Here is a 19,419-nt window from a genome sequence, read left to right as displayed (position 1 = left end):
GGGATATCTGTCGATTTGAAAAATGATTAATGGATTGGAATCAGTTCACCTCATTCTGCTTCTTGATGTCTGTTTATTCATTTCAGAAGCATCACAATTAAAATCAGGTATACTGTATGATATAAAATATAAAAATACGACATTGAAATATGTACAAATTAAACAGATTTTGCCCAGGAACTAACAACATTAATTGCGTTCTGTCATGGTGGCATGAGGTCTCAAACGTGCACTGATCGGAGCACAAAGGGCAGGTATATATGTGTGTGGTGTTGTATACATGTCATCACAATCATAAAAGGCAGACACAACTGGACAGTCCCATTTGTTTAAGATATTTCTGGATACCCCTGTGCAGTCTATTCAACGATTTACATATTTCTTGATGAAGCTACAGGATGAAGAAATAATGAGAAAAAAATAGGGAGCAACCAAAAAGGATTTAGAACAGCCAAAGAATAACGAGAAAAGAAGATGGAGTGTAGTTTGAAGATGGAGAAAGGGATGAGCCAAGGTTGTGTATTGTCACAGGATCTGTTTGACTTACGTGCTGAACTGCTAGGCTAGGAAGAGCAGAAATTTGGGAGAAGCATCAAACCATGGGAGTATGCTGAAGGGACCACTTTGGTGATTGGGTTAAGTGAAAAGGAATCTTTTCTTGAAGATCAAAGAAAGATTAAAGCTGGTCCACTGCCTTCAAAAACAAAACAAAGGTCCTAAAATTCTATCAGTGGACAATGTCAACCCAATGCAAACAATCAGAGAACGAATGGAAGAAGTGGTACCTAAAATGTACAGCAGGAGTGTCCACCCTTGACAACTTCAAAACCTGTGGACTTCAACTCCCAAAATTCTGGGACAGGAAATCCACAAGTCTTAAGATTGAGAAGGGTGAACACCCTGCTCTACAGGAAAAGTGACTGTAAGAAAATAGAAAGCCATCTGCAATATGGAGAAACATTCTGACAGAGAAGTCAAAATATTGAAATATTGACTACAATGGTATATATTGTCAAGAGTATGATTTCTCAAATATAATTCAATGGCTATGAAAGATGGGCCAGCAGAAAGGATAAATGAAGAAAAAATTTGTGACTTTGAATGGTTGGAGGTACCTTGGACAGCAACAAAATGTTCAATAGGTGATGAAATAAAATCAGTCTGTATAGTGGCAGGTCATTGGAAAAATCACAAGTAGTAAAAAAAAAAAAGGAAGCAGACGGAAGAGAAAGTGATTAAATGCCATCAATGGTGACATAACAACAGGAGCTTGCAGAAACTCAGAGTAGCTGTAACTCACAGGAGAACCTCTCCTCATCGAAAACCAACACTGAACCAACAACGGAGGAGCTGCCACCAGGTCTGATAAAAGCTGGGAAGTATGGAAATCACTGAACAGACTGTGCATGGGTACAAGAAGATCTGGAGACACTCTGAACAAATGGGGCTATTTGGTGCCTTCTGCCCTTTGCGATTGTGGTGACATGCAGACAACAACACATATGTATACCTGCCCTTTGTGTCTTCATCAGTGCACACTTGAGGATCTCATGATAGAATGCAATTAAGGCTGCTAGTTTCTGGGCAAGATCTGTTAGATTTGTATTTATTTTAAATGTTGTATTTTATATTTTAAATGTTATGTCATAGAGCATGCCTTATTTTAATTGTGGTGCTTCTGACGCAAATAAACAAAAAGCAAGTTGCGGATGATGATAGACAGAGAAGAGATTGTCAGATGACCTGCTCAGTATAAGGTGACCTTACTTACTTCTGGACAGAAAGAGATGCCTTCAGATGTGTTGTTCCTGTTGCTCATATAAGCAGTTCAGTCTTTGACACTTTTGCTTTCCAGCAGTCAATGAAAGGTCTTCTCTGATAGCTTCCCTGAGAGTGACTGCCAGCCTCAAAACAGCCAAAAGAAAAACCTGGGCCAAGCAGTCGGTGGAGTTGGGTGTGTTGGTGTTTTAAGGAGTATATCCAGCTTCTCATCCAAGCTGGCTCACACTTTCTAAAATGTGGGGGCACCAGGAGGGAACGTTTAATGACCACCCCACTAGAAATAATATAGTAACAGTAGAGAACAATGATAAGAATTAAATAAAATGGTAGCTCTCTTAACTGTGATGAGGTCTTCCAGAGGTCAACTCATGGTATATGGGACAATCCACCCATAGGGGCCTTGAAGGCCACCTTGTCCTGAGAAGTCTTTCAGACCACATGGCGCCTCCTAGTGGTCAATGAGCTGAAATTGAGTGGCAAAGTCTGCATATTCTTTCCCCACAAAGGAAGACAAAGGAAGACATTTGTAACTAAACCCCCCTCCCCTTCAATTCAACTAGGAGAGGGAGTTTTGGTTATTTCCCTTCCAGGGGTGCTGTCACACCTGCTAGAGAGAGGGGGAAGCAGGAAAGAAAGGAAGGAAGGAAGAAAGGGTGTCCTTCCACAATTATTGCTGATCTTTTTTTAGAAGCAAATACAACAGATGAATGACTGTAAACCAACAAAGTTACTAAGAAACACAAGGGAGTTATTAGAATCAGAGAAGATTTGGAGAAATTTAACAACAACAAAAAAAAGCCAGGGCAACATTCGTAGCCCAGTAGCAAGGACTGAATATTCAAAGTGGGGGGAGACAATGGACTGGGCAATCCTGGAAGGGCAATTGGCCCTCTGACAAACATGGCAGAAGACAAGAGTTCCAGCTGATCAGTTGGTTTACTTCAGTTCTGTGGATCTTTACATTATGACATAAAAGAAAACCAAGTTGATCATTCCCCTCAGCTGAAAGGTTGCTTTACAATTACAGTACAAAATGGTAGGTCCAAAAAATCCCTTAATATATTGAATATTGTGCCAGCTGAATGGGCTACATCCAGGGAATAGATTCAAAACCAGACCAGCCGTGGTACAGCCCTCCTTTCCAACGTCTATGACAGACAAAAATCAAATTTTTATTGAAGGAATAAAAATTTGTAAAATCTTTGGCAAGGGCTCATTGGAAACTGCTTGTGGACAGTTCCAGGGCTGTTAATATTTTGCACTGAATCTTTTCCCTACAGCTTTGTGCAAAGGTTGGTGGAGGGAGAAGCAAGTCGCTGAATGAATGTGAATTAGGGATAAATTTAAATAGGATGCTTAGAAAATCAACGGCAAAACCAACAGCATCATTCAGATACGGAGCAAGAGAAACCGAATCAAACAGCATTTGATTCATGGCTGCTCTGTTACTGGACTTGCAAAGCGAAGAGGGCATTGGGCTGAAACAGTCCCTGTGAATTAATTTTACCCCATTATGCTTCCCTCTCAGATGTTCAAGGCACTTTGGGAAGCATTTACCCCTTATCACGAGAAACCAGATGCGTGGCACTGCAAAAAAATAAAATCTCTCTCTTTATTTCCAAGGAGATCACAATGGATGATTACCATAGCAACAAGTAATTGCCTCTATTCAGTCACTGATTCCTCTGACACGATTCTGTTGGAAGCGAAGTTGAACTACGATATTCAGCTCAAAGTTGGCCTTCTTTGGGGGTCTCCAGAAAGGCATTGGATGTTTTTGCTCTCCATCTCTTGACTCCTGTGGAGGCAACAGAATTAGTGAAAAAATATATAGAATCATCTGACAGGAAGGGACCTTGGAGATCTTCTAGTCTACCCTCTGTTCAAGCAGGAGACCTTATACCATTTCAGGCAAGAGGCTGTCCAGTTTCTTCTTAAAAGCCTCCAGTGATGAAACACCCACAACCCTGGAGTCAAACTATTCCACTGATTAATTGTTCTCACTGTTGAGAAATTCCTCCTTATTTCTAGGTTGAGCCTCTCTCTGATGATCTTCCACCTGTACAGTAAGTTCTTGTCCTGTCCTCAGATACTTTGGAGAATAAATTGACTCTCTCTTCTTTGTGACAACCTCTCAGATACTGGAAGACTGCTATCATGTCACCGTTCGTCTTTCTCTTCATTAGACTAGACGTATCCAGTTCCCATAACCATTCTTTATGCATTTTAGCCTCCAGCCCCCTAAACATCTTTGTTCTTTTCTGCACACTTTCTAGGATCACAGCATCTTTCTTGTATTGCAATGACCAAACTTGGGCACGCTATCACAAGTGTGGCACCATTAGTGTGGTATAAAGCTGTGTGATCTTGATGCTATCACTTTGTGGATGCAGCCTAGGACTGCATTGGCTCTTTTGGCAGCTGCAGCACATGGCTGGCTGGTGCTTAAGCGGTTGTCTATTAGGACTCCTAGAGCTCTCTCACAGTTTCTACTGTTGAGCCAGATACTGCCTGTTCTGTACCTGTGCATTTGGTTTTTCCTGCCTAAGTGCAGAACCTGTAGCAAAGCAGTTCTGTAAAAAAAGTATCTGCAAATAGCCAACATTCTATATTGACTTAGCAATGTTTTTAAGTTTACAAAAAACAAGCACAAAAACCCACATATGTTTAACAGAATAAAAGAGTTGGAAGGGACTTTGGGGGTTTTCTAGGCCCATCCCCTGCTCAAGCAGGAGCCCCTAGTATTCTGGACAAGTAGCTGTCCAGTTTCTTCTTAAAAGCCTCCTGTGATAGAGCACCCACAATTTCTGAAGGTTGTTGTGAAATAATATTCCACTGAGTGATGTGAAGGCCCTTTTCACCAATTTTCATGGACCTCAATTTAGAAGATGGCAAGATTCCTGACAAGGTTCTTTCAAGATTTCCAGTTAGATGGAGAAGAGAAATCAATGTGATATTTATAGTGATATTCAGTGAAATGTTTCATGAATGTTTGAAGTATTCAAAGTATTTTTCGGAGTATAAGACTCAGCAAGGTTTTGAAGAGGAAAATTTTTTAAAAAGGTTTTTGCATACTGCAAACCTCTCAAAAATGGCCCGCTTTTCGTGAAAATGGGCCCGCTTTTTTTTTAAAAAAAGTGGGGGGCATGAATAGCCCTTAGGAGGCTTGTAGAGTGCTCCTGGGGGGCTAAGGGGGGGGGCAAAAACGAGCAAAAACCAGCCCATTTTTCATGAAAATGGGCCTGTTTTTGTCAAAAAAGGGCACGGAAAGCCTTTATGAATCTTATAGAGTGCTGCTGGGTGGGGGGCAAAAAACAGGCTGTTTTTCGCTCATTTCTGCCCTCCCCAGCCCCCAGGAGCAATCTATAAATCTCCATAAGGCTCTGCACAGCCACTTTTGCGAAGGGGGTGGGGTTTCGGGAGGCCAAAAATGCTGTATTCAGTGTATAAGACGCACCCAGATTTTCAGACTTTTTTGAGGAAAAAAGGTGCGTCTTATACTCTGAAAAATATGGTAGCTAGAGGATGGATATTCCCATCTGTACTTGGAACAGAAAGCTTTATTTTGTTTGATAGCTCAGTGGCTAAGACACTGAGCTTGTTGATCAGAAAGGTCAGCAGTTCAGCGGTTTGAATCCCTACTGCCACGTAACAGGGTGAGCTCAGATTACTTGTCCCAGCTTCTGCCAACCCAACAGTTCAAAAGCATGTAAAAGTGGAAGTAGAAAAATAGGGACCATCTTTCGTGGGAATGTAACAGTGTTCCCTGCACCTTCAGCATTTAGTCATGCCAGCTACATGACCACAGAGACATCTTTGGACAGCTCTGGCTTTTCGACTTTGAAACTGAGATGAGCACCACCTCCTAGAGTCGGGAATGACTAACACATATGTGCAAGGGGAACGTTTACCTTTACCCTAATTTTATTGAAAGTTATAATTGCAAAGATAAGAACTAATACAAACTAAAAAAAGTAAAAGGACAAAAAGGAAAAATAGAATGTACAGAAAAGAAAAAAATAGTAAGAAAATAGAAATTAGAAGTTATAATTGCAAAGATAAGAACTAATACAAACTAAAAAAAGTAAAAGGACAAAAAGGAAAAATAGAATGTACAGAAAAGAAAAAAATAGTAAGAAAATAGAAATGTAAAAATATAGCAAACAAATATATAAAGACATGATTTCCTCCTTCATCACAACAAATATAAACAATTTTAATAAGTGAACAGCTTCAATTGACAACCTGGTCTCCTCTGCCCACGTCCCATTTCTTATCTATAAACAAATCCATGAAGCCTCATCATTTCAGACCCTCAGTCAGAAAAAATCCATGAAGGGTTACTAGAAATAACAACATATCTATTTTGATTTGATCAACTAAATCAACTCTATATACCTTCCTTTTGCTTTTAATGATCTTGATCTTTAATCCCTTCAAATAAAGTCCTAGAATTTGATTTCTTGTCATTTTTTTTCTTTATCCTTTGTCATAAAAATTTTCAAAGCTTTAACAGGCCTCTTTTGTAAATCCTGTATAGGAACAATATCCAGGTAATGTTTTTTTTTTAATTTGTGCATCCCGTTTTAATTATTAAGACTGTTTGGAGGTGCATTGGGTATATAATTCCAAATAGTGACCCAGATTTTAGATACAATTGATTATGGACTTTGGCATTTGGTTTTTCCTTTTTTCTGTATTTCCCTTTGGCTTCTTCTGTTTTGTTCATCCGGTAACTTGATAACTTTTGAGATCATGTGTCATTTTATTTTATATATCTATGCACAGCAAAAGAAAACAAAAATTGAATAATCACTGCAGGCTGTTGAAAACTTTACCACTGAATTATAATTTTTAATTTAACCGAGGATGTCTTCATTACATACATGAAGAAGAACCATACCAAACCATATTATCAATTAATTTTATTTCACTCATCAACCAGCATAGAATAGCATAACAATTACACTAAAATAGGAATAAAAATAAAATAAACTATATTAACTAACCATACTAACTGTTGAGTTAATCCCTGCAAGTCCCATTTCCTCATTTATTCTCCTGGAGATGTTCCAAGGGACCTCTCTTGGTGTCTGTGGAATGAATGATGGTGGAGACAGCTGTGATTTGGATTTTTGGGGACTTTTTGGGTGACCCTAGTTGCACAATAGACATGCATAGGAAAAATGGTCCATCACTTACCTGTGGTTCATGCTCTGCCTGCCAAAAAATGATCTTCCTTACCCTCACCGTTTTCTCCATTGATGGTGCTGAAACATTTTTACATCTTTGCTATTGTATTTTATAATAATGCCAACAATTCTAACAATCACCATTGTGCTTGGAAAAGGAATTTATTAGGAATAAATGATTGCCATAAATCCAATTGTATTTTATGAGGATATTATGTGGATGGTGATAATAGTGGGGGTTTATGATTATGCTAATTTCACAGATGGCTTATTCAGTAAAATAAATATGTGTCTGTTAAACAGATAATTGTGCTTAGTGACTGAGATTGTCCTTAAAACTGCAGCAAATGTACAGGTAGTCCTCAACTTATGACCACAACTGAACCCAAAATTTATATTGCTAAATGAAACATTTGTTAAGTGATTTTGCCCCATTTTACAACTTTTTTTGCCACAGTTGTTAAGTGAATCATTGTATTTATTAAGTTAGTAGCATCATTGTTAAGTGAATCTGGCTTCCCCATTGACTTTGCTTATCCGAAGGTCACAAAAGGGGATCACATGACCCTGTGACACTGCGACCGTCATAAATATGAAGCAGTTGCCAAGCATCTGAATTCTGATCATGTGACCATGGGGATGCTGCAACGGTTGTAAGTATGAAAAATGGCCATTGGTCAACTTTTTTGAGTGATGTTGTAACTTTGGTCACTAAATGAACTGTTGTAAGTCAAGGACCTCTGTGAGTTTCAAAACATCTTGGAGATGTATTGGAGGAGGGGGGAGGGGGGCAGCAATGAGAAGTGCCTTAGAGGAAAAGGTTTTCAATCAGGGAATTGGCAGACGAATTTCAGTTCTGGTTTTGCTTTACTGCAAATCACCTGACTTCTAATCAAATGGTACTTTTGCAGCCAATGAATCTGAGGAGGGTTTTTACGTAAAAGTGGCAGCTGAGGCAGGGCTGACACAAGTGTGAGCGAAGAATGTGGGGACTGCATCACAGCTCTTGGTCTCAGCATTGGTTCAACTTGGCTTCTAATTTCCAAGGCAAAACCCAACGATCCCTCACTAACAGTCATGAGTAGATCCGCAATGTTGCATGCGGACCGGACCTCCCTCTCGCAGTTGTCTGACATCCCAAAGGATGGAAGATTATGAGTCTCTTTTTTGAGGAGACCCAAGGCAAATGCCGCATTGCAAATTCTCCTACTCCTTCACTTGCTCAGTCAATCAATAAGCAGAGATTGCTTCAGCCACAGCTTGCCTCATAAGTCTCTAGGGAAACTGTTCCCTTAGTTTCTAATTATCATTATAAGAGCCAAGGTGGCACAGTGGTTAAATGCAGCACTGCAGGCTACTGCTAGATCAGCAGTTCAGCGGTTCAAATCTCACCGGCTCAGGGTTGACTCAGCCTTCCATCCTTCCGAGGTGGGTAAAATGAGGACCCAGATTGCTGGGGGCAATATGCTGACTCTCTGTAAACCGCTTAGAGAGGGCTGAAAGCCCTATGAAGCGGTATATAAGTCTACTGCTATTGCTATTGCTATATCATTGCCCTCTAACAAACGTTTTGAACATTAAACCTGGACAACTCAGAAATGGAGGCTCAAAAAAGAGAAGTAGAGGAAGAGAGAAAGGGATGGAGCTGGTAGTTTTAAGGGCCGTCCTGATCAAGTAGAAATTCCTTCTGAGCCTTTTTGAGGTATCAAGTGTAAAATATGTGTGTGTGTGTTTTGAGGACTATCATTTAGTTGCAAGCAGAAGCCTCTGCAAGAGGGCTATGCCCGTGTATTCAAAAAATCAACATGCCAACCATAACTTCATGATTGAAATCATGTCTCTTTATCGGGGAACTTCAAACTCACAGTCGCAACCACCATCTTGACTTTTTTGGATCCCCTTTGTTGACTCCCAATACTTGGAGCAATCTTCCTGATACCAAGAATGGTTGATAAATAGAATTAGTGGGTCAAAAGTTTTGGAGAGTCTCATTACTAGTAGGTGGATTTACAGCAGTTAAGTAGTTGGGGCTGGAGAATTCTGGGAGTTGAAGTCCACAAGTCTTGAAGTTGCCAAGGTTGGACTGCCCTGATTTACAATAATCATGTTTTCAGGGGGTTGCAAAGCAAGTCTCTTCTTGGCCCTACTTTGGGCACTCTTACTCCAAACTCACTTGTGCAGCTTTCTATACTTTAATATTTTGACTGTATGTCTGTCTCTTTTCCAAAGACACTTCACGTAATACATATTAATATTTTCCGAAGCACTTTTCAATGATTTCTTATATTTCTTTGAGCTCTGCATCACCATCAATCTGTTGAATTTGAAGGGAGAATTCCCTGGTTGTAGTGGCTCTTCTCCAGCTTGTTAACAGAACAACAGAGTTGGAAAGGATCCTGCAGTAGACCCTATACCATTTCAGTTAAATCAGACAAATGGATGTCCAATCTCTTCTTAAAAATCTCAAACAATGGAGCACTCAAAACTTCTGGAGGCAAGCTATTCAACTAGTTAATTGTTCTCACTATCAGAGAACTAAGTTAGTTCTCTCCTTGATTAGTTTCCATCCATTGCTTCTTGTCCTGCCTTCAGAGAATAGTTTGTCCTGCTTTGGAAAATAGGTTGACCCCATTTTCTTTGCAACAGCTTCTAAAATATTGGAAGATGTCACTCCTACTCATTCTCTTTGTTAGAATAGAGATTCCTAATTCCTGCAACTGTTCTTTGTACCAACCTTGAACTGTTCTTTGTAGGTTTTTGCCTCTAGTTCCCTAATTATCTTTGTTGCTCTTCTGCACTCTTTCTAGAATCTCAACATCTTTTTTATATCACGGTGCCCAAAATGTTACTCATTGTTACCTAATGATTGGATATGTTGCTTTACTATTCCTATCCTCTTTAGCTTAACCAAAATTGACAGTGGAGGGACAACAGAACTTGAAGGCTCCAGATTGAGAAGAAGAAAGAGGAAGGTCAGGATGGGGCCGCTTTTGAAAGAGGCAGATGCTGCAGCTGATTTTCAAGGGTCAAAGGAGGGAGAAGCAGCTAGTGATGAAGCCCAGAGGTCAGCTTTGAATAGCAGCTTGTCAGAGATGCGCATTGTCATCCCACACAGAAACATCGTTCTGCTATTTTAACCTTCCCGCTGTCTTCAGAGAGCAATAAAAATATCCTGCAGCCTCTAGAAGTTTGTAGGAACATGACGCAACTTTGCTTTGAATGCTGTCATAAGTGCCCAGGAACATTACATGGAATGTCATAGTTTTTCTCCACATACGAAAGATAAAATAGTGTGATTTAATAACTAAAGAAGGAGAAAATAAAGAAAAACAAAATTGCAGGACACTCTTCAATAGGCAGACTATTGACTAACTATTCTACATATCTCTGTCCCTCATCTATCTATCTATCTATCTATCTATCTATCTATCTATCTATCTATCTATCTATCTATCTATCATCTATCTATCTATCTATCTATCTATCTATCTATCTATCCATCCATCCATCCATCCATCCATCTATCCATCCATCTTGCAAACTCTGAGAGATAGTGGAGGACAGGGGACCCTGGCAGGCTGTGGTCTATGGGGTCACAAAGAGTTGATATGACTTAGCAACCAAACAACAACAAATCTCTCTCTCTCTCATCAATCTATCTATCTACCTACCTATCATCCATCTATCCATCCATCCATCCATCCATCCATCCATCCTTTAACCTATCTATTCTTCTATGGCTGCCTTGCTTCTTGACAACTCATCCTTTTAGGAAACTTCATAAACGTGTAACTTATTTTCTTTTGCTGCAGCAATATATTTAGTTCCAGGGATTTTAATGACTGTCATTCACAATTCTTGCTATTTTTTCCTCTTCTTTTTATGTCTGACTCAAAAGTGATTGCATGATGCTTTTAAAAAAAATAGGAATGGGGCCGGGTTGAGAAGATGAAATGAGCTTTCCACAAGTTCTAGTAACAGATTACACACACACACACACACACACACACACACACACACACACCTTGAAGTCTTAGTAGAAATCTTGACACATTTGAGACAAAAACAGTAAGGTAACATTGGAATTCTTATCTACCGTGGATTTCAAGAAATAAAATTTTATTAAACTCAGAGCAATGAAAAACAGTAGGATACCATGACAGTTAAGATAATGAAGAAAGGAACTCATGAGTAAGAGTTTGTAAAAGAAAAAAAAAGGAGATACTAATGCATAATTACAAAACAAAAACAAAACAAAACAAAACTCAAAGAAAGGAAAAACGGGGGATAGTGGACGGCTACACAAAAAACAGATGAAAACCTGAACATGAAAAAAACCACTTACAGAGGGTGGAAAGAAAGAATGATTAAGTGGGAACATTTGGTGCTGCTTAAATCAACCATTTGTGCCCATCCTAACAGCCTAACAGCCAGGTGCTTATTTGGAGGTTAGAATGAAGAAATGTAGGTGGGTGGGACTGGAATCCATCTAATCATAGCTGAGCAGGATGTGTAACAAAAGACAGGGCACCTATAGTGAATGCTTGCATCTCAAAGCCACCGCCATGGAAATGATCCCTGTAGTGTGCCAGAGAAGAACCACGAGGTCCAGAAACAACCAGGAACAGACCCATTAAGAGGTTCTGAGACCCCATCATGCCCACCTAGGAAGAACAACTGCTAAGAACCTCTCTCTGAAAGCTGCCTTATGGAGAGGGAGGAGCCAACGTCATGATGACACATCGCACGGACCCAACAGTCCGGGTCTGTCGATGAAACTTTTGTCTTTGGACGGTCCAGTAGGACCTAAACCGTCCCGAAGAGACGGTGACAGGGAAGCCAAAGCCTTGCTGGTCACAGGGACATCGCAAAGTCCCTGTCTGACCCAAGGGTAGTGCTTCCAACTGAGGACAAACAGGCAGACCCCAAGCTGGCATAGTCAGAGACGGCTCCTGAAGGAAGAGACGAAGCGAAAGCATTCCATCTGGTGAGGGTTTTTTTTCTTTTTTTACTTTCAGAAAATCCGTGTTGAGAAACTTTTTTTCTTAAAAAAAGTAATAACAACTAGTCCTAAAAGTAAGAATAAAGCGATGAATTTGACACTTATTGGATTGTTACTAGAAGATTTTCTGCTCTAGTTAGTAACAATGTTTTGTGGATTGAAGTAATTGCAACATTTCCTGTCTCCCTTCTTGTAGTCTATGGACTGATCTTTTTTTCTATTTTTTCCTTTTTACTACCCTAATTTTTTTTGTTAGCTAAATTAAACTTTTTCTCTTACTTCAACAAATTTTTCCTTCTATTGGTTAAAACTATATGAAAGATATTTAAGGGAAAGCCAAAAATAACAATTGACTAATTATTGAATCTGCCACCTGGAAGCCAAAGTCTGAACTTTGTTTCTGTTTTGGATACAATGTATCCTGCTTCATTTGGTTTCACTGACCTTGCAATGGAAAGGTTTGGAATTTGCTTATAAAACCTGATAAGACTCAAAAGCACGAAATCTGTTTTGTTAGTGCTTCTGGTAAATATTTTGGCAAGAGAAGGAAAAGATAAGCAAGAATAAAAACCCTCCTATTTTAAAAACTTTGAAAGAACTGGTGTTTAAGATTTAAAATAAATACAGACATATCTCCTAAAATTTTGATAGGCTAGAGTGGCAGATTCCTTTTCCTATTTTTTTTCTTTATATTCCTTTGCATTTTGAAAAATGGATCAATATTCAGAGGAAGAAAATTTAATAATCCAAAACATCCTGGCTGGACTTCAAAATATTGCAGAAGGATTTAAGAGATTTGACAAGAAATGGGACTGTGTATGGGGTGCTATGAGGGGGTTGGAGACCCAGAGATCAAAGAAGAGAATGGAAACATAGAAAATAAAGATAGTATGTCAGATGAATTCATCAATGGACTAAATACGAGCAAAAGTGAAAAGAAGGGAAGCTGGAAAAGTGTTTTTGACAACTTGGAGCCTTTCTTTCAACTTCAAGATGCAGGAGGGGGAAAAAAGAGTCAAAGGGATGGAATTAAGAAGACAAATATATCCAGAAACAAGTTTGATAACCAAAGCTAAGCCTACGTTAATAACAATTAAAGAGCAACGAAACTACATGAGAGATCCTTTAAGCTACAGAGTGCGGAGAAAAGTGTTAAACTCTGAAAAGATTCTAATAAGAGAAATGACACAACTCCCGGTGAGAGAGAAAGGATTATTTCGCTACTGGAAAGACACTGGCTGATAATACCAATTAATGATAAAAATTAGCTAATTTTTGATGATTAATAAGTAGGGATTTTAGTATTTTGTAGACTCTTATAGATTATCATTGAATGTTTATTCACTAACATATAATATACCATGATATTAACAATGAAAGGATAACCTTAATTAGGATAAATAACCAGGCTGCAAATTGCAACTGAGATTTGGTGAAATGATAAAGCTTATAAATTTGTGTTTCAGACCTTGCTATGAAGCTATAAATAATTTGGATTAGAATAAGAGGTGATGTGACGTAAATAGCAAACAACTGTTGTTCTTTTTTTTCTTCTCTGTCTTTTTCTAATTACAATAATAAAAGGGAATGTTAATGCATATCTTGGAGATTATCAACTAGAAATTTTAATTTGGATTAGAAATGGCAAACAATTGTTTTTTTAATGTCTTTTAACTATAAAAACAAAAGGGAAGGTTAACATATACTTTGTGATTATCAACTAGAAATGTCAACATTTCTCTTTTTCTTTTTAGATTGTCTTAGATTTTAAATGGTCATTTTGTTAACACATATTAATAGATTGTTGTTTAGAGATTGTTGCTTTTTGCGTCTGTGGAGAGAAGAGGATAGAAAAATGTAAATAACCCCTAGTTAACTATAATAATAATAAAGATATGTTAGAGAGAGGAAATGTTAGATGTCCTACCAATTGACTTTTTCTTTTTCTTAGAATATGTTATAAAGATATAAAGATATGGCAGATTGACTGGAACTGGGGGAAGGGGGAAAAATGCCAGCAGGTGGCTGTGTTTTTGAAATCTTAACTAAATGAAAATTGTGGTATGGTGATAGTAAAATATATAAATTTTTAACATATACAAATTTAAACTGAATGGAATATATGTGATTGTGGATAGAACGCACGAAATGTACTTGTGACCAATGGATACGCTTTCTACAAGATGTAATGAAAGATGATGCTTTTCTTTTTGGTTTTTTTCTGTAATAAAACTAATAAAAAAATTTATATAAAAAAAAGAAAGCTGCCTTATTTGGGCTATCCTGTTTTGGATTGCCATTGGCTCTGCCGTAAAGCAAAACTGCAACAGGACTGCTGCTATCAGAGGCCGTGTCTGAGGAGAAATCCATCATTCTCACTTCTACAGAGCTCTCACCTGCTGGGCATAAACTATTTCAACTCCTCCCCTCAGGATGCTGCTCTAGAGCATTGCATGCCAAACAACGAGGCATAGAGACAGCCCTCCCCCCATCACTCTGCTGAACGCCCAACTCCCACCACACTCTTTAGGCCTAAAGGTGTCTAACCATGTAGCTGGACTGTATTGCTATTATCCTTCACATCTTTCACATTACCTGCTCCTATTGGCATCTTATGACTCACTTTGTTGGTTGTATCTTGTGATTTATGAATGTATTTTATGATTAATGATTTATCATTTTGTTGCTTGTATGTTTATTGAGAACTTACGCACCTCAGACAAATTCCTTATGTGTCCAATCACACTTGACCAATAAAAAAATCTTCTCTTCTCTTTTCTTTTCTCTTCTCTTCTTCTCCTTTCCTCTCCCCTCAACTTCCCTCTATTGTACTCCACTCCACTCTTTTCTTTCTTTTCACAGGCCCCAGAAGTTTAAGGAGAGCATGTTATTAAAGGTTTAAAAAAAATCACTCAGATTAATCTTTTGTGTCTATGAGTGGAGTGAGTTCTCCAGTTTTAATTTAGAGTAATTGTGCATGTCAGCTATCAGAGCTTTGGGGAATAGAATCCATAAAAATAGATGCCCAGTGATTGGTATTTTTAGCTCTTCATCATAACCCACTAGAAAACCTCCTGCATTCCATAAACTTGTCAGCGTTTTCAAATCAGACCCCCAAAATGTTTCTTTTTTGCTTCTTCGCCTACTCAAAACGCATAAGAAAAAAACCACATTAGATATAATTTTTGAGAGGGTAATGTCTCCCCCACATCCTTTGGTCAGAAATGTCATGATGGAGAGTAGGAAGTAAGCAGCTTTGATACAGGTTTAAGCGTCTTTGGGAAACGGAGGAGAGAACCGTTCCTTGTTTCCTGCTATAAAATACAGTGCCAAGTAAGAAATTATTATCACCATCATTTCACACAATTCCAGGACAAACCCAGAGATGTCATTCATTCCCTCCCAAGCTGTTTGTGTAGTGGAACTTTGGACATTTATTTCAATGTTCCTTCAAAGGTGACAACTGGACAATCCTTAGTAAGCTTTCAGAAGTGGTTTTGTTGTGGCCCGCCAGCAGCCAGCAGAGCTGGCAGCATAGTCGGACAGTGAGGAGGTTGGGGAAGAACAAGGGCCAGTCCTGGGGACTGAGGGAAGCTCAGACGAGGGCTCTGCTTCAGAGTCTGAGAGGGAGCTAGACAGCACTGAGGCAGAGGAACAGCTGGAGCCTGTTCCCAGTGTGTGCATGCACAGAGCTGCCATAAGACAAGAACAACAAGTAGGGTCGACTTAGGAGTAAAGCCACACCTTGGAGGTGATTGGCCCCTCCCAAGGAAACAAAAGAGGAGCAAATAGGGAGGGGGCTTTTGCAGGAAACAATTTGTTTGGTTGGTCATTTCAAGAGTGGAAAGTTATGTTTGTTATTGTAAGAGACACTGTGCCAGGTGTTGCCTTGCCCTGTGTTTGAAAACTAATTATCTGGCAGCTCTCCCAGTGAGATAAGGTTCATGTTGATAAATATTTCTCTGAAAGACTGTTTGACAAGCCTGGCTGACTGTGAATGAAAGGAATTCACAGTTGTGGGAATAAAAGAGGCTTTGCCAGGACCAAGACTCTGCTTCATGCTTTTTAAGGAAGCCTGGGTCAGAACAGATTTGTCCTTGCTTGAGTCTTCCTAGGGCTGAGAGTCTGTGGTCAAGGTCACACAGTTGGCTTCATGTCTTAGGCAGGATTAGAATTCATGATCAGTCAGATTATGGTTTGATGCCTTCACCAAAACACCAAACTAGTGGTCTGATATTTTACAGGATTGAAATTTTTGGTGGGTTTCCTGTTCAAGTGTTCATGAGGGCTGATTCTGCTTAGCATTTTTCAGGTCAGCTGAGGCTGGCGTAAGTGTTGCATTAAAAAGTAGTGCAAAGAGTAAGAGCAACCTCAGGAAGTTACATCTTCTGTCCTGAAGACTGCTGCATGATATGCATAGCAGCCAATGTGCTTGTCAATCTTCTTTGATTCAATATATGGCAATGCATTGCAAAATGTTTTGTCTACAAAGTCAACTTGATTTGAGAAAATGCCTCTGGATCTCATTGCAAAAAAATTGTTTAAAGAAAAGGCAAGTGACAGCCCAAGCTTATATGTAAAACCCCCAAAGATGACAATAAATTAGGACAGCAGAGGACTTCGGGTCATTAAAGCACAGAGGGCAGGACGAGAAATAATAGGTGGAAGGTTGTTAAAGAGAGATCCAACCTAAAAGTAAGGAGAACATTTCTGACAGTGAGAACAATTAAGTCAGTGGAACAGTTTTCCTTCAGAAGTTATGATTGCTCCAACATTGGAGGTTTTGAGGAACAGATTGGACAGCCATTTGTTTCTTGCTTGAGCAGGGGTTGGACTAGAAGACCTCTGAGGTCCAGCCCTATTTTATGTTCTAGAAGAGTAGATGGGGAAACCTCTCTTCTATTAGCCTTTGTGAAATGGGTATTTGTGATTGTCACATCACAAAATAAATCCTTGGCATCTTCGTACTTCTCACTCCCATCCAGATGTGACTCATAATGCAAATTTCAGTCCAACATTAGTCACTTCTGTGTCTCCTTTTAGCCCAAACGATGTAGCCTACAAGAGAGCACCCTGGTGTTTTTTTTTGAGAAACTTTTTTATTGTTTTAGTTAAACAGAAAGAAAAATAAGAAAAAAAAACAACTTTTGTTACATCTTGTTGAAAGCGTATCGATTGGTTACAAATATATTCCGTGCGTTTCTTCCAAAGTCCTTACATATACTTCATTCAAATCATGTTGTACATTTTAAATCAAGAAAGAAAAGTTATATATTTTACTATCCCTGTACCATAATTCTCATTTGGTTACCATTGTTGAAACATGTTTTTATCTAGAATCATTTATATTAGAAGACACAACGACCTACTGGCGTTTATTTGCAATTTCAATAGATCTCCAATACCATTACACCTTTATGACGTGTTCTAAAATTAATTCGGTTAAGTAGGATATCTGAGCATCCCCCCCCCCAGTAACACACCTGTATGTATCATTAAATATTGTCCATTAACTTTTCATTGTTATTATTGTAGTTAACTAAAGGTTATTTACTGATTATCTCACCTCTCCTCTCCAGGCCCACACAATATTATAACTTTATAACTGTCTTTAAATAATAATTAATTAAGATTCATAGGACTTTTCCCTCAATCCCAAATTAGTTAAGAAAATAAACATTAGACATCTAAGACAATCTAAGAAATATTAACATTTCTACTTGACAATCACCCAGAATGTATATTAGTATTTCTATGGTCTGGTTATTATTCCTAACTAGGGTTATTATTTCTCTATTAGTATCATAGTAAATTTATGTTAATGGGTAAACATTCAGTGGTAATTTAAAACAGTCTAAAAGGTACTATAATCGCTACTTAATAATCAGTCAAAAATTAATTAGTTTTTTTCCATCAATTGGCATTATTAACTAGTATCTTTCCAGTAACAAAATAGCCTTTCATCTCTCGCCAGTTGTGCCAATTCTATATCCAAAACCTTTCCAGGGTTTAAGACTTCTCTCCGCACATTAAGCTTAAATGATCTCTCATGTAGTTTTGTTGCCCTTGAGTTGTTATTAATGTAAGCTTAACTTTAGTTGTCACGTTTGTTTCTATTTTATCCCTCCCTCCTTCCACCCCCCCCCCACATCTTCCCCCCCCGACTTCCCAGAACCCGTACACGGTATAGATTTTTAACAAACACAGTCTAAAATATACTGAGAAGAAAAGAATAAGAAATTAATAACATCTCTACATTGAGCTTAGCTCCTTCTTGCTAAGCTAGCTTTAAACAATTAAAATCATTCCTGGTCTTAAGCATAGGCTATCTGGAATTTCTTAGTCCCGTATTTATTTTGTATATAATCAATCCATTTTTTCCAGTCTCGTTTATATCTCTCATTTGAGTGGTCTTTAAGATATGCAGATATTTTAGCCATCTCGGTTAAATTTATGACTTTCAATGTCCATTCTTGAATTGTAGGCAAGTCTTCCTTCTTCCAGTATTGTGCCACCAACAGTCTTGCTGCCGTTATTAAGTGCAAAATCAAGTTAATCTCTACCGCTGTAAAGTCAGTACTTATACCTAACAAAAATAACTGAGGAGTAAACTTTATCCTTCTTTTAAAAATATTTTGCATAATCCACCATATTTTTATCCAAAATGCCTTAACCTTTTGGCAAGTCCACCATATATGGAAATATGTAGCATTGAGAGAACCACATCTCCAACATTTGGGTTGTAAATTCGGATACATAGAAGCCAACTTTTTAGGATCTAAATGCCATCTATAGAACATCTTGTAAAAAAATTTTCTCAGGTTTTGAGCTTGTGTAAATTTCACATTTCTTACCCAGATTCTTTCCCATGTATCCAACATTATTGGTTCTTCAATATTTTGAGCCCACTTTACCATACAATCTTTAACTAATTCTGTTTCCGAATCCATCTGTATTAATACATTATATATCCTCTTTATATGCATTAAACTTTGGTCTCTTATTTGTTTAAATAGATTATCCTCAACTTGGATAAAACCATTTTTTTTATCTATTTTCCACCTGGCCTGTAATTGCCCGTACTGGAACCATGTTTGAACTGCCTTTTCCTCTTTCAATACCTCTAAGGATTTTAGTTGTAGTGACCCCCTTTCCAAAATGAGGAGCTGTCTATAAGTAGTTCTATCCTGTTTTTGTGCTATATTCATATTTTCAATTGCATGTCTAGGAATTGCCCACATGGGTATCTTGTCATTTAGTTTATGTTGATATTTTTTCCAGACCCGCAGTAAAGCCTTTCTTAAAATATGACTTTTAAAGTTTTTGTCCAGTTTTTTGTTGAATAACAGGTAAGCGTGCCAACCATATGCCAGATCATATCCCTCAATATTCAATATCCTATCATTGGTTAAATCGATCCAATCACTAATTACGGATAATACC

The sequence above is a fragment of the Thamnophis sirtalis genome, unplaced genomic scaffold (genome assembly GCF_051295495.1).
Source record: "Thamnophis sirtalis isolate CommonGarterSnake01/CBP01778 unplaced genomic scaffold, rThaSir2_p1.2 scaffold_13, whole genome shotgun sequence".
NCBI classification, from domain to species: Eukaryota; Metazoa; Chordata; class Lepidosauria; order Squamata; family Natricidae; genus Thamnophis; species Thamnophis sirtalis.
The sequence above is the reverse complement of the archived record's forward strand: the minus strand, read 5'-3'. Positions refer to the sequence as shown.